The 16,895-nt window shown below is 35.8% G+C and overlaps 1 protein-coding gene across 1 annotated transcript in view; it reads left to right on the forward strand.

Moving 5' to 3' along the window:
- Window positions 1-16,895, forward strand: part of MALRD1 (MAM and LDL receptor class A domain containing 1) — a 772,911-nt gene that overhangs the window by 521,308 nt on the left and 234,708 nt on the right.

Below are 16,895 nucleotides of genomic sequence, written 5' to 3' on the forward strand. Positions count from 1 at the left end.
ATAAAAAAGCTTCTGCACTGCAAAGGAAACAATCAACAGAATTAAAAGGCAACGACTGTATGGAGAAGATATTTACAAATGACATATCAGATAAAGGATTAGTATCCAAAATCTATGAAGAACTTACCAAACTCAACACCCAAAAAACAATCCAGTGAAGAAATGGGCAGAAGACATGAATAGACACTTTCCAAAGAAGACATCCAGACGGCCAATAGACACATGAAAAGATGCTCAACGTCACTCATCATGAAGGAAATACAAATCAAAAGCACAGTGAGATACCACCTCACACTGGTCAGAGTGGCTAAAATGAACAAATGAGGAAACTACAGATACTGGCGAGGATGTGGAGAAATGGGAACCCTTTTGCACTGTTGGTGGGAATGCAAACTGGTATAGCCACTTTGGAAAAGAGTATGGAGGTTCCTTAAAAAATTAAAAATAGAACTACCCTATGACTCAGCAATAGAAGTACTAGGAATTTACCCAAGGGATACAGGAATGCTGTTGCATAGGGGCACTTCTACCCCAATGTTTGTAGCAGTGCTTTCAACAATAGCTAAATTATGGAAAGAGCCTAAATGTCCATCAACTGATGAATGGATAAAGAAGATGTGGTTTATATATACAATTTATACTACCTGGCAATGAGAAAGAATGAAATCATGCCATTTGCAGCAACGTGGATGGAACTGGAAGGTATGCTGAGTGAAATAAGTCATGCAGAGAAGGACAAATACCATATGTTTTCACTCATATGTGGGTCTTGAGAAACTTAACAGAAAACCATGGGGGAAGGGAAGGGGGAAAAATAGTTACAAACAGAGAGGGAGGGAGGCAAACCACAAGAGACTCTTAAATACAGAGAAAACACTGAGGGTGGATGGGGGAGTGTGGGAGAGGGGAAAATGGGTGATGGGCATTGAGGAGGGCATTTGTTGGGATAAGCACTGGGTGTTGTATGTAAGCCAATTTGACACTAAATTATATTAAAAAGAAGATCTACAAAAAATAAATAAACCACTCTATTGGGGTATGATTGGCATAAAAAAATAAAATCAGAAAAAAAGAGAGAGAGAGAGAATTGCCCATTCATTTCCTTGCCAAAGATTTCTATTTAGTTGTTTGCTTTCTTGTGTTATTTGGGACACGCTCTTTCTTCACTGATTATATAAACCATTTTATAAGATATATACTAAACATGTTTTTCATGCTTTTAATTGTCTTTTCATATTGTTTATAGAACTTTCACTGAGAACATTTCATTTACTTGGTTTAATTTAATTCTATTCTATTTAATTGAATTTAATTTAATGAAGGTTTTACTTTATAGGTTTGCTTTTGTCATTAAGTTTAAGAAATACTCTGAAATTTAAAATGTTCTTCATGTTTTTCTGTTTTTCATCTTTATATTTTAGTGCTTATATTGAAATGTCTTTGTACTATACTTCTCCATCACCATATTTTGTCTAACTTTTATTATGCTTTATATATTTTGTTGTTCCTTTTTCCCAAGTTCCCTACCCAAACAATTCACCATGTTGTTGTTGTTGTTGTTGTTGTTGTTGTTGTTGTTGTTGTTTTCTTTTTTACAACATGCTGGTACATTTTACTTTCCTAGTAGTGTGATCTATTTTATTTTTTAATTTGTTGTGCTTTGCACTGAGGGAACACCCTGGTTTCATTTTAGTTGTTTATTTCTTAGTGGTTAATTAGAATTCTCTTAATTGTCTTACTCTGGTGGAAACTAAAATGTGGAATTAGGTGATTATCCTGATTATCAAGGACTCATAGGAATTCATTTGGAAGGGTGATGCTTTCATTTTCTTAATTGCTTTAAATATAAGCATAGTCCAAAGTATTAAAAGGTTCTTTTAATCTATACTAAAGCTAAATATGTTGACTGAATTATAAAACAAAGAAAGTAAACCAAAAAGAAATGAAAATGTTAAGTTCATCATTTTATTATTCACTAATTGATCTGTTACAACTGTTAATATATCTCTAGATCATCATTAGCATGAGCTATTTTACGCCTAGATATACTTTTATGAGTTGAGTCATTGATTGAATATTATCTCAGTACATATTAAATATTGTAAGTACTTTGAAATGAAGTTGAGTGGAATACAGCTTTTGGGAGGCATGGGGTGCACTTGCCCGTAAGTTATGGAATGTCTTCAAGAGACCATGAGGACTTATGCGCTGTGAGGCAGGTGGAGTCCTTGTACAAAAGGTCAACTGTAGCCTGTGATCAGATGACCTGAAAAATTTAGAATCTCCAGTTGTCCAGGATCCCAGAAAGCCCATGTCCAGAAATCAGTCCTCTCCCTGTGTAATTTTATAGCCTTTTTTCTCATTGTTTCTGATGCTAATGTTAGACATAGTCTACTATGAAAACTGTGTTTTTGTGAAAAGGCAAACCTTTGTTTTCTTTCCTTTCTCTTTTTCTCTTTTTGTGGTTCTCTCTTGCCCTGCTCTTTCTCTCTCATTCTTCTTTGCTGAATTTGCTAAAACAATTTTACTTCCTTGTGTGAAACGCATCAGTGATTGTGGCACTCAACCCTGGCGGCACACTAAAATCTCTTGGGGAGCTTAAAATAATATCTCTACCCAGACCTCATTCCAGACCAATTAAACTGTTATCTCTGGGTATGGAGTTCAGGCTTCCATAATTTTTCAGGCTTTAGGTAATTCTAATGTGTAGCCAGTAATGTGAGCCCTGATTATACATATAAAAGAAGAGTATTTTAAATTATATCTTCAGCTTAATGTTAGAATAAAATGATTCCCCAAGTTACTGTCCACAAATTAAGTGCGTTATCTATACTTTGGAAATTTCTTATGTGTACTTAAAATGTAAAACTGTTTCCAAATTTAAGTTGAACCTAAAGCCAGGCTTTGCATAACACCTGCTCCTAGCACAGTGCCCAGCCTTCAGTAGACAATCAGCAAATATTTTTGCCTTTAAAGATTTTCTTAATTGTGGTAAAATCCACAGAACATAAAATTTACCATCTTAATCGTTTTTAAGTGTGCAGTTCAATGACCCTAAGATATTTACATTGTTGTGTTACCATCGCCATCATCTGTCTAATAACTCCTCATCTTGTAAAACTGGAACTCTGTACCCAGTAAATAGTAACTCCCCATTTCCCCCCATCCCTGGCCCCTGGCAACCGGCATTCTACTTTCTGTTTCTGTGCGTTTGATTAAGTGCCTCATATAGGTGTTGCGATTTGCTGACTTCACTTGCATAAGATGCTTCTCCATGTTGTAGCATACACCAGAATTTCCTTCATTTTACGGCTGAATTATATTCCGTTTTAGGTATATAACATATTTTATTTATCCATTCTTCTGTCAGTGTGCACTTGGATAACTTCCCCCTTTTGGCTATGGTGAATGCTGCTATGAATGTGGGTGTATAGATACCTGAGGCCTCGATTTCATTTTGGTTTTTTTTGTTGGTTTGTTTCCTTTTCAGTTTTATGTCCAAACGTGGAATTGTGGTGTCATATGGTAATCATATTTTAGTTTTTTCAAGGCCACCATTCTGTTACTTGTGGTCACTGAGCCATTCTCAACAGCAGCACACAAGCATTCCAATTTCTCCATATTCCCCCCAAAACTTGAGATCTTTAAAAATGTTTATTTATTTATTTTGAGAGAGAGAGAGAGAGAAAGCAAGACTGGGGGGAGGGGCAGAGAGAGAGGAGAGAGAGAATCTCAAGCAGCCTCCTTGCTGTCAGCACTGTGCCTGACATGGGACCCGATCTCACAAACGGTGAGATCATGACCTGAGCTGATATCAAGAGTCGGTCACTTAATAGATCAGGTGCCCCTGATTTTTTTTTTTTTAATAATCATTCTAATGGGTATGAGGTGGTATCTTATTTTGGTTTAGATTTGCATTTTTCTAATTTCCATTAGTGATGGCCAGCACCTTTTCATGTGCTTATTGGCCATTTGTCTATCTTCTTGTCAGTAACATAATTTCTTTGCTCTCACGCATAGATTTTTTTGATCTCCCATAGTCTGTGACACAGTCTGTTGAACAGTGCTTTCTGATATTCATTCTTCAAGGACAGTGATGTCATTATAGAGAATCAGTTTTGTGAGGTGATGAACTGAACTTCCAAGTTGTAGCTACTAGTAATATAGTGAGCGTTTTCATTTTTCTATAGATGTGTCAACTTCTCTAGCTTTTACTGTATGCAGTGCTGATTTGTATAAACTTCCAAAGGCAACGTGGATGAGAGCCTGTAAATATCAAACTTATTTACATTTGTATTTCAGCTTTCTCAATTAAAAAAAATAGCTTTATTTTTAGTTATGTGCTTTGGCAGTAAATACTATTGTATAAATGGTTTCATGCTAATTTTTTAAATTTCAATCTCATGAAATTCCGTCTAAATGAAGCATTTTTTTTGAAAATAGGGGCTAAAACGTGTGAGACATTAAATGAGCTAAAAATATTACATCTCTACTGCCACAGCCTGCCCATATATATTTCTGAACATCAAATAGAGGGAAAGATGCAAAGGTCTGTCTTCTGTAAAGTGTCAAGGATGGTTCCAAAATGAAGTGCACAAAGGAAAGCCGGGCTGATCACAGGTGCATTCACGGGCACGTCCATTTTAAGAAGCTTCATATTTAGAAATGGAGTTCTAAAGCTCAGTTTCCTTAAAACTCTATTCCTTTATCCCTATTGTAAAATCTTTACGTACTCTCTGATGTCCCTGTGCATTCCTCTCCTTCCGATCTACATGTCAGGTCTGCCAAAAATCAAATTCCTAAATACATGAGGCTTAGTTCTAGGTCTTTTTTTATGCTTCAGTGGTCTGTCAGTCTACCCCTTTGTTATTTCCACACCATCTTGCTTATTATAATGTTTAATTAAGTTTATTTATCCGAAGTATATAGTCTCTTGACTTTGATCTTTCACAGGAGTGTCTTGGCTTTTTGTTTGCCTTTTGTTATTCATATGTATATGATACTGGATATCATAGACATACATATACATATACATATACATATACATATACATATACATATACATATACATATACATGCACATATACATATATATGTATGGCCATATGTATGTATATCCATATTCATATCCATATATATCCATCTACCACTTCTCAGGGGCAGGTTTCCCATTAACTCTAAGACAGCAGGTAGAAGTCGGCTATTCACTTTTGTGTGGGAGGCTCCAATAAATCCCTGCCATGAGTAGGTCCTGAGCCAGGGAAGTTGTCTGCAGATTTCAATAGCAGTTTCCAGTTGGCTGAATCCATTCCATTTCTGGCTTTGAAGACTCCTATATGTGAAAACATATTTCAATATTTTGTTACACAATGTAGATATTTCCTCTTAGATGGTCTTAATAAGGTGACTAAAATCTAACACTGCCAAAACTGCTAGTCGAAAAATGATTTTCTGTCCATAATATTTTTAAAAATGTCAAATACAGTATTAACATGAAGGTGTTTGGGATGTTTTGTAACATGTATTATGAAAAATTATAATATATTTTTTTGAAAGCTTAGCCATATAAAATGTCCATCTTTTCCCCAGATGTCAGTCTTGCTTTAGTCTTTAGGAAATAATGTACTGTTTGGTGAGCTTTTCTTTAAAATAACTTATGAAACATATTAAGCAATTTATTTTTTTTTCAACGTTTACTTATTTTTTGGGACAGAGAGAGACAGAGCATGAACAGAGCAGAGAGAGAGGGAGACACAGAATCGGAAACAGGCTCCAGGCTCTGAGCCATCAGCCCAGAGCCTGATGCGGGGCTCGAACTCCCGGACCGCGAGATCGTGACCTGGCTGAAGTCGGACGCTTAACCGACTGCGCCACCCAGGCGCCCCAAAGCAATTTAAATACAATGTTGAGTTTGACAGTGAATCGATTGATCACCCAGGTGTTTCTAGTCTAAAAGTATTATTTTGTGTTCTAAGAAAACCTCTACTATTAAATATTTTTATCATTTTCCAAATTTCCTTAAAAGTATAGAACATGCACTTTAATTATATTCTCATTTTGATTTCTTTTGATTGGAAAACCAATATCTTAGATATTATATAGCCTGATAGGCTTTGAAATCATTGCCTGAGTTTGAATTTTAATGCTACAATTTCTCAGCTGTGTGGACTGGGACAAGTTAGTTAACCACACTGTGCCTCTTCTATAAAATTGAGTTACTGTGAAAATGTATTGATTTAATCTTTGCAGAGTAATTAAAACAATACATAACATATTGTAATCAACAATTAGTACAATCTGTTAATACTGATACCATTTTCTAATTCTGTTTAGAAAGTAAATGATAATATAGGGGTGCCTGGGTGGCTCAGTTAGTTAAGTATCTGTCTTTGGCTCAGGTCATGAGCTCACGACTTGTGAGTTCAAGCCCTGCATGGGGCTCCACACTCACAATGTGTAGCTTGCTTGGGATTCTCTCTCTCTTCTGTCTCTCCCTCTTTCTGCCCCTCCTCAACTCGTGCTTTCTCTCTCTCTCAAAATAAATAAACTTAAAAAATTGTTTTAAAACAGTAAATGAAAATATAAAATATTATTAATGTTTTCACAAATAGTGTTATAGAAAGAATGCTGGCATAGGATGAATGAATTACAACTTCCAACACCTTTAAATCAAGGACAATTTCACCAGCTTTATATATTTTATTTCAGCTAAATCTTATAAGAACCCATTTTATACATAAAGAAATTAAGGTTTTGAGACAGCAAGCAGTCAATAATCAAGAAAATATGGAAATGCTAACATTAATAGAACATTTACCAAACTGTCCAGCATATACTGAAAACTTTGCATACATTATCTCATTTAATGTTCACATCAAATCCATATAGGAACTTGAATATCTGCATCTGTCAGAGAAGCGTTCTCCTCCTCAGAAAGATCAAGTAATTTGGGGTGGCTGAGTGGGTCAGTCACTTAAGCAACTGACTCTTGATTTTGGCGTGGGTCATGATCTCACTGTTTGTGAGATCTCACGGTTGTTTGGGATTCTCTCTCTCTGCCCCTCCCCTGTTCTCTCTCTTTCTCAAAATAAATAAATAAACTTAAAAAAAAACTTAAAAGAAAGATCAATTAATTTAACCAAATCACACAGCTATTACAGATTTTACTCAGGCAGATTTTAAGATTTTGTTAAAAAATATTTTAAATATTTAAATTTTTTGTAAATTAGTTTCCAATTACAGAGTACCTCCAAATGTTTGAGTCTCAATTTTAATAATCATCATCGGTCCACAGTGCTCCTATTAAATTCTGAAGATCTGATTGAAATACTCTATTGACGATAGAGCGCAGAATAAAATTTTATACATCTTACAAATATGAGGGAGTTCAATAGCAAGGGTCAAAGACAATACTTACTGTTATTAGACTTGTTTGTATTCATTTTATGCAGAAAAGCATAACTTGATCATTGTTCGACCCTGAAATTTGCACATAAATTGAAAATTATATAACAGTGTCCTGGAGTAACCTTATTACATAAATAATAGACAAGATGGGCTAATTAAAAAGTCTGAATTAGATTGTTCAGCATTTCAAAATCTCTTATTCTTCATTAAAGTCCATTAATGATATAGAAATCAGGGAGGCGCTAGAACCTTATAAACTTAGGAAGGCTGTATATTTTTTTACATGGGATTATTTTTTTATTACGTGTATTATTGGCCATTGTTGTAGCCCTCCTCCTTCTACAGTCAGACCAACATAGATCAATAATAGATGCGATTAACTGCTAATATTCTTTTTGAGTTTCTTTCTCTGAAACCAATTTTACCAACCTTAAGAAAATCAAGGTCATTTTTGCTAATGATTATGAGATGAGCGCATAGAAACATAATAAAGGCAAAAAATGGGTGAAAAAGATGTTCATCTGTGGACCATGCATAGGTGAGCATTACGAGGTATATTTGTGAGGCCGGAAGTAGGGAAAGATAAAGTAACAGGCAAAAGAAGGCAGCATGTGCATCTTTTTGTCATGTTTAGCATGTCTGACATGTTGTAGAAAAATCCAACAATGTATCGTAAGGTTCTCAGCTCAGGAAAACATACAGATTGAGATGTGGATATCAGATTATCAGCCCCCAGGTGGCAAATAAAACCATGATGCCCAAGGAAGAGCAGAGGAAAATAAAGCAGGGTTACAATTTGTTCTGCTAGCATTTAAAAGACTTGCCCTGGAAAAGGAGCCAAGATGAGAAGGAAGGTGAAGAAATGGCAGAGTAGCGGAAAAAGGATTCATTCGTTTAGCCAAGGAGCTAAAGGAACTGAGGGTTTAGAAAAAGAAGGCATTTTTGGCATATCAGAGGTAACTGTGAGGTCCAGAATGGAAAGGGTTGATGCTTCTTTTAAAATGGCAATCAGGGGCGCCTGGGTGGCGCAGTCGGTTAAGCGTCCGACTTCAGCCAGGTCACGATCTCGCGGTCCGCGAGTTCGAGCCCCGCGTCAGGCTCTGGGCTGATGGCTCAGAGCCTGGAGCCTGTTTCCGATTCTCTGTCTCCCTCTCTCTCTGCCCCTCCCCCGTTCATGCTCTGTCTCTCTCTGTCCCAAAAAAATAAATAAACGTTGAAAAAAAAATTAAAATGGCAATCAGGTACTCATCAGATAGCTGAACAAGGACACGAAGGATAGAAAAGAGGTGGGAGAGAGTGAGGACGTCTGAATCACTCAGCCACTGAAAGTGTTTGTTCTTGCATAAAGGTATCACATTCTGAATTTTGTTGTTGGTGGTGTTTTCTTGTAATTTCTCCCTCCTTCTTCTCAGGCCTTCTAATAATTTTTGTCTAAACCGTTAAGTCACTGATTTGATGTGTATATGGCATAGGGTTCAGCAATCTCTTGTTCTTTTTTTATTTTAATGTTTATTTATTTTTGAGAGATAGAGAGACAGAGTATGAGTGGGGGAGGGGTAGAGAGAGAGACACACACAATCCGAAGCCAGCTCCAGGCTCTGAGCTGTCAGCATAGAGGCCGATGCAGGGCTCAAACCCATGAACACTGAGATCATCGCCTGAGCTAAGTCAGATGCTTAACTGACTGAGCCACCCAGGTGCCTCTGTTGCTCTTAAATAATATGAAGAGTCTATAAAGAAAACTGGATATTTAACATATGTCCAGATCTAAAAAAAAAAAAAAATCTTAAAAGTTGAAAATCTGAGTCTCATGCATAGGAGCAGTTTATAAAGTGGCCTTTTTGCATACAAACATGAAAAATCAGTCTTTAGGATATTTCCCATTTAGTGTGCACCTTGCTTCTGTGTGTCACCAGTCAAATCTCATTTTTTATGTGTCCCTAAACACTAAGACATGGCCGAGTAACTCTGATAACACTTCCGATAATTTCAACACGAGATCACTGAGGTTGCATTTTCAGAAGTCCTGCTGTGAATTGTCAGATATGTGCACTGACCTTCTTAAAACCTAGCAATTTTTCTAACATAAGATGGATTTAAATGCTCCTGCTGAATAGAAACTATGGAAGGTATTGTTAATTTCCGGATGCTTGAAAATACAGGTCAGGCGATATTAAGCCCTCAGCAGTGTTGTGATCTCCCTTCACCTGCAAACTTGCCCCTGATAGCCTTTCTAGAACCAGAGAGCACTCAAGCGAAATAAGCAGTTCATCTGTGAAGGAAGGTTTGAGGTGCATGATATTTTTCCAAAATACTCTTTAGCTTATTTCTTCTCTACACCAGATGTTGCTCTTTCTTCAAACACATCTGAATCTTCCATATTTTCAACACGTTGCCAAACTGACATGTTAAGGAAACCAACAAGGATGGGGTTTTAAAAAGGAAATTCATAAGAAAGTACTTGGTCTCAGTCAGGTGGTCTGGTCTATCTTTCTAATTGGTTAAATGACCAACTGAGATGATAGACACTTTGAAAGGCCATCAACTGAATTAAATCAACTGTGTTAAATATTTATTAATGCGACACTATAAGCTAGTACTACTTTTTACTGTTGTCTGAGAGCAACACATGCATATGTTTAATTATAGGGCTAAACATGTATTACTAATACGCTTTTATCACCAGGTTGTAAATTCTTTGAAGGTAAGAACTGTTGCAGTATCCACCATGTTGCCTGGCAATTGCTCAATACGTGTTTCTAGGATGAATAAATAAGATTCTAAATTGATAACATCGCTGGATGTAAACATATAGTCATTATAGCTTAGGAACAATGACACCTTAATGGCAAGAAGCAATGTAGTCCCCAGAGATTGGTTTCTGATAGCATGTTCCATTAAAAAGAATCAGGGCTTCTTGGAGAAATTCTAGGACTGGGCCAGGAAACACACAAGATGAGCGTGAAGCAACCGATAGTGCTAGAAAATAAGGTAGTATGTGAAAAGAAAAGTCTACGTTGTAAAAAAAAGAGAAAAGTTTACATTGATGGGGTATGTCAAAGGGACAGAGGAGCCAATTAAAAGAGCTCCTCTTGGCCAAAGCTTGAACAGTTTGAGCAAAAAGTTGCCTTGTATTATGACTCAAATTATACATGTTCTGGAGTCCATACCGATATAAATATTGACTGAATAAATACATAAATGAGAGAGAAGAGACAACGTTCCCATGTATAAGAATTCCAAATAATTAACTTAGATTAATTAATGTAGATTCTGTGCCCTGAAGGAAGAGAGCATAGTTCACCTTAGATGTGGCCTGCACCCAGTAATTTCCTTCCAAAGAATGCAGCATGGAAAGGGATAGAAAAAGAGTAACTTTACAGTGGAGAATCATGGTTCACCAGACAGGGGAACAAGGTCAACAGAAACAGTGCCAAGTCATATTAATAGCGTGTACCCTTGTCATTAGGTGATGAAAATAACACCTCTGTATTCTTTCTTCCCCAAACCCATTAATTCTATCAGGAGGGGGAAAATAATGCCAGTAGAAAGGTATCCTACAAAATACTTGGCCAGTACTCTCCAAATGTAAGTCATCAGCAACCTGGGAAACCTGAGAAACTGTCAGAGTGAAGAGTCACCTAAGAAGACATGACATTACCAACTCAATAGCATGGTCTTCAAAGGCAGGGGATATGCCCATTATGTCTTTTATGTCTTGCATATGATAAGTATATTCTGCACGAAAAATGAAGGTGCTTAAAATACACCTGCCCACGTGAAACTTACTGTCTGAAACTAAGAACATATTGAATATCATGCCTTGAAAAAGATGATAAAACTAGTGTTTGCCCACAAATATAGTCTATAGAACGATTATATCTAGTTATGTATAATGAACCCTGTGTATAAAATTATTTTAATCCATACATAAAATTAAAGGTACAAGAGCTTCTTGGTTGTAAATTCTGTTTCAGAGCAGAATAAAATCTGTTTTAAATTGGAATTATTTTCAGGTTGGTGGCAGTTTGTTCAAATCCACAGTGGATTAGTTTTACATATACATCATGCTTTTATGGGAGCCAATATTTTATGTTACAGCTATAGTATATTATAGACCTGTTCTTCTTTCTAGGATTTTTAAGTTTAGGCATTAGTTTTAGGTCTTTAGGACTCTGTGAGTTTTTTTTTTTTTTCTAAAATAAATATTTAATCTAGTGGTTTTTATATGCCATTTTCTGCCAGCCAAATTGTCTTCAACTCTCTATTCCCAACACCAGTGTTCTTTCCATTCTTACGTTATTAACTACAGAATATGTGGGATTATCTTTATTTTTGTATATTTGTCAACCCGGTTAGTAAATACTGCTTTTATCAGTTTGTCTGAATTAATAAATTGAAAATGGCTAAATACATGTAAGACATTCTCACTAAAATAATCTACCTTTTCTATTTGCTGCAATGATTTTGGTAGCAACTGTCTGATTATATTCTTGTCTTAAAGAACATCTACCTTTTTTTAAGAATTATAGGCTCTTTTTTGTTTTTTCTCGGTAAGACTCATATGCTATAGAAATTAGTCATTGCTTGGTTTGCTGCAATTCAAAGCACTGACTTGATTTCTTTTCCTGTCTTTGCTATTCCATATTGTTAAGGAAATAAGCCTCATTGAGTTATGTAGTCTATTTGAGTCATTTTTAAAAACTAAAGAACTACGTATTTAAAGTCAAAACACATTTCCTCTGTGGGATAATTATATATGGCTCCACAGCCTATGGCATGGAAAAATAAAATAATCTCCAATGCATAGACTTGCATACTAAATAATATCCCCATACTGCTCTGGGTTAACTGTAAATTCTCACTAGTGTTAATTAAAAATTATGTGGCAAAGATTCTAAACCACTCAATGAACATGACCTTTAGTTCTTCTTGTTGATGCCCACAGTTAAGATATTTGCTGTTTTCTCAGATGCCTTCTCTTCGTTCTTTATATTTATACGGCAATTTACGGGTAAATTATTTCTAGAAATTATACAGGCTTTAACTATTGTATTATGGGGATGATTCCAAAACTAGGGAAATGAATTTTTATCAAATCCTTAGAGATTTACCGAACCTTGAGAAAATTACCCTCCCCTTGAATGAATTACCCTCCCCTTAGGCACACCGGCTCTGAACTTATAATAATCTATGTAACAAAGGGATTGGTGAGCTTTATTTAATTTGTTGAATTAGGCAAAAGTAGTTTGGGACCTTTAATGCATACTTCTTTGAAGGTATGAAGTATCATCGTTGGACTTAATATCATTTACAATGATATTCAGATATGCAAACTGCTGTAGATTGCTTTGGGTAATATGGACTTTTAACAATATTTGTTCTTCCAATCCATGAGAGTGGAATATCTTTCCATTTTTTGGTATCATCTTCAACTTCTTTCATCAATGTTCTATAGTTTTCAGAGTACAGGTCTTTCAGTTCCATGGTTAAGTTTCTTCCTAGGTATTTTATTATTTTTGGTGCAATTTTTTTGCTTTTATTAAATTCTATTTATTAGAGATAGATAAAGGGGGAGCGGCAGAGAGAGAGGGAGACAGAGAATCCCACGTAGGGTTTTCACTGACAGTGCAGGATTCGAGCTCACAAACTGTGCGATCATGACCTGAGCCAAAAGCAAGAGTCAGTTGCTTAACTGACTGAGCCACCCAGGTGCCCCTATTTTTGGTGCAATTGTAAATGGAACTGTTTTCTTAATTTTTCTTTCTGCAATGTTATTATTAGTGTATAGAAATGCAACAGTTTCTGTATATTAATTTTGTATGCTGTGACTTTACTGAATCCATCTATTAGTTCTAGCAGGTTTGGTGGAGTCTTTAGGGTTTTCTATATATAGTATCACCTCATCTGCAAATAGTGAAAATTTTACCTCCTTACCAGTCTGGATGCTGTTTATTTCCTTTTCTTGTCTGATTGCTGTGGCTAGGGCTTTCAGTACTACCTTGAATAAAAATGGTGAGAGTGGACAACCTGTCTTTTCCCTGATCTTAGAGTGAAAGCTCTTAGTTTTTCTCCATTGAGTATGATGTTAACTGTGGATTTTTCATATATGGCCCTTATTAGGTTGAAGTATGTTTTCTACTCTTTGTTGACAGTTTTTATCATGAATTTATGTTGTACTTCCTCAAATAATTTTTTCTGCATCTGTTGAGATGATCGTATGGTTTTTGTCTTTTCTCTATTTAATGTAATGTGTCATGTTAATTGATTTTTGAGTATTGAGCCATCCTTGCATTCAGGAAATGAATCCCACATGATTGTGGTGAATGATTTTTTTAGTGTATTGCTGGATCTGGTTTGCTAATATTTTATTGAAGATTTTTACATCCGTGTTCATCAGAGATATGGGCCTGTAGTTCTCTTTTTTGGTATTGTCTATATCTGGTTTCAGTATCAGGGTAAAGCTGGCCTTATAGAATGAATTTGGAAACTTTCCTTCTTCATTTATTTATTTATTTATTTATTTATTTATTTATTTTTGAATACTTTGCGAAAAATTGGTATTGACACTTCTTTAAATCTTTGGTGGAATTTGGGGTGCCTAGGTGGTTCAGTTGGTTAAGCATCTGACTTCGGCTCAGGTCATGATCTCATGGTTTGTGAGCCAGAGCCCTGTGTCAGGCTCTGTGCTGACACCTCAGAGTCTGGAGCCTGCTTCAGATTCCATGTCTCCCTCTCTCTTTGCCCCTCCCCCACTCACGCTCTGTTCTCTTTCTCTCTCAAAAATAAATAAACATTTTAAAAAGTTTTAATGTTTGAATTTACTTGTTAAAATTGTTAAAGTGGCCATACTACTCAAAACAATGTACACATTTAATGCAATCCCTATCAAAATACCAATGACATTTTTCACAGAACTAGAAACAATATTCCTAAAAGTTGTATGGAAACACAAAATACCCTAAATAATCAAAGCAGCCTTGAAAAAAAAAACAACGCTGGAGTATCACAATCCCAGATTTCAAGATATACTGCAAAACTGTAGTAATCAAAATAGCATGGTGATGGCATAAAAATAAATACATACATCAATAGAACAAAATAGGAGAATCTAGAAATAAACCCGCAGTTATACAATAGAGGAGGCAACAATATACATTGGGGAAAAGACAGTCTGTTCAACAAATGGTGTCGGAAAAACTGGACAACTACATGGAAAAGAAAGAAACTGTACCACTTTCTCACACCATACACAAAAATAAACTCAGAATGGATTAAAGACCTAAATATGAGACCTGAAACAAACTCCTAGAAGAAAACATGGGCAGCAGTTTCTTTGCTATCAAGCATAGAAACGTTTTTCTCTCTATATATATATATCCTGAAGGGAAGATATATATATATAGTCAAGGGAAACAAAAGCAAAATTAAATTATTGGACCTAAAAACAAAACAAAACAACAACAACAAAAACCCACAAACTTTTGCACAACAAAGGAAACCATTAACTAAACAAAAAGGCAATCTACTCAATGGGAGAAGATATTTTCAAATGATATGTCTAATAAGGGGTTAATACCCAAAATATATAAATAACTTACACAACTCAACACCAAAAACTGAATAATAAAAATAATAATCATATTTTAAAAATGGGCAGAGGACACATAGACATTTTTCCAAACAAGATATACACAGGGCCTGAGGACACATGAAAAAAGTGTTCAACATCACTAACCATCAGAAAAATGCAATCAAAACAATGAGCTATCACCTTACACCTGTCAGAATGACTCAAAGGAAAAAAAAAACGATAACACAGCAACAAAACACAGAAGAAATAGCAAATGTTTTTGAGGATGCAGTGAAAAAGAACCCTTGTGCATTATTGATCGGAATGAGATTGGTGCAGCCATGGCAGAAAACAGTATGGAGTTTCCTCAAAAATTTACAAATTAAAAGTAGAACTATTGGGATGCCTGGGTGGCTCTGTGGTTTAAGCAGCGGACTCTTGATTTCAGCTCAGGTCATGATCTCATAGTTTGTAAGTTTGAGCCTCACATCAGGCTCTGTGCTGATAGTCCAGGGCCTGCTTGGGATTCTCTCTCTGTCTCTCTCTTTTTCTCTCAAAATAAATAAATAAACTTAAAAAAAAAAAAAAGAAAAATAGAATTACTAGAGTATCCCATAATTCCACTACTGGGTATTTATCCAAAGCAAATGAAAACACTAATTCGCAAAGATGTATTCACACTTATGTTTATTGCAGCATTATTTACAATAGCCAACTATATCAAAGCAACCCAAGTATCCATCCACAGATGAATGGATAAAGATGTGGAATATAAATAAAATGTAATATTACTCAGCCATGGATGGACCTAGAGGATATAATGCTAAAAACAAATACCATATGATTTCACTAAGATGTGTAATTTATTAAACAAACCAAGCAGACAAAAAAAGAGACAAACAAAATAGAAGTCTCTTAAATACAGAGAATAAACTGATGATTACGAGGGGAAGTGGGTGGGGATATGGGTGAAAGAAATAAAGAGGATTAAAAGTATACTTACGTTGATGAGCACGGAGTAATGTATAGAATTATTAAATCTTTGTATCGTACACCTGAAACTAATACAACACTGTATGTTAATTATGTTCAATTAATTTAATTGAACATTGTATGTTCAATTAAAAGGTGTGAATTGCTTTGAAAATTGTGTGTTAATTCACTTTCCTAAGCTTCCTTGAGATGAAACCATTATGTCTTCAATTATTATACCCAGCATTTATTAAGTACAAACTACGGATTAGATGCTGGGTTTGGCCTCAGAAAACACATCCACCACTCGGGTTTCCAAGGGGTTTGGAGACTGGAGGGCAGACAGACATGTGATACAGCTCTTATATGAGGTGGTAAACATTTCACATAGGAATAGAATGGTTCTTAGGGGACATTGAACGTAGGTAGGTACCCAACCTGGGGCTTGGATGACAAAGAAAAGGCAAAACGAGGGGACAGAGCAGCTGTTTCCTTGAGTCTTGAGGTTGAGCAGACCACCAGGGGCACAGGAGGGAATGGTCAGGGTAGGTAAAGGAAGCAGTGTATGTGGACACGTGGAAGGATGAAGAGCCAGTGATCTATCTGTGAAACCTTATACGGTAGTTTCATTGCAGGTGCTCATGAGGACAGTTGCAGAAAATGAGACTAGAAAACTAAGCCAGAACCAAAGCAAAACATTTTTAGGGTCTTGAATAAGACTTATTTAGATAATAGATAATGGTCAACCCTCGACCGATCAAAGGTGATTTTGAAAGAGCAATCCACATAAACTTGCTGAGAAATTGGATGTGGTACTGAGGTGGGTGGGGTTGTCTAGAAGTCTGCCTTGGACAACTATTAAAATCAGTCATTTATTTAAGTGTGGAATCTATAAAACCACTAAGAGACCACTAATATTGAATAAAATATTATAAAAATGACT

This window comes from Leopardus geoffroyi, chromosome B4 (genome assembly GCF_018350155.1).
Source record: "Leopardus geoffroyi isolate Oge1 chromosome B4, O.geoffroyi_Oge1_pat1.0, whole genome shotgun sequence".
Taxonomy (NCBI): Eukaryota; Metazoa; Chordata; class Mammalia; order Carnivora; family Felidae; genus Leopardus; species Leopardus geoffroyi.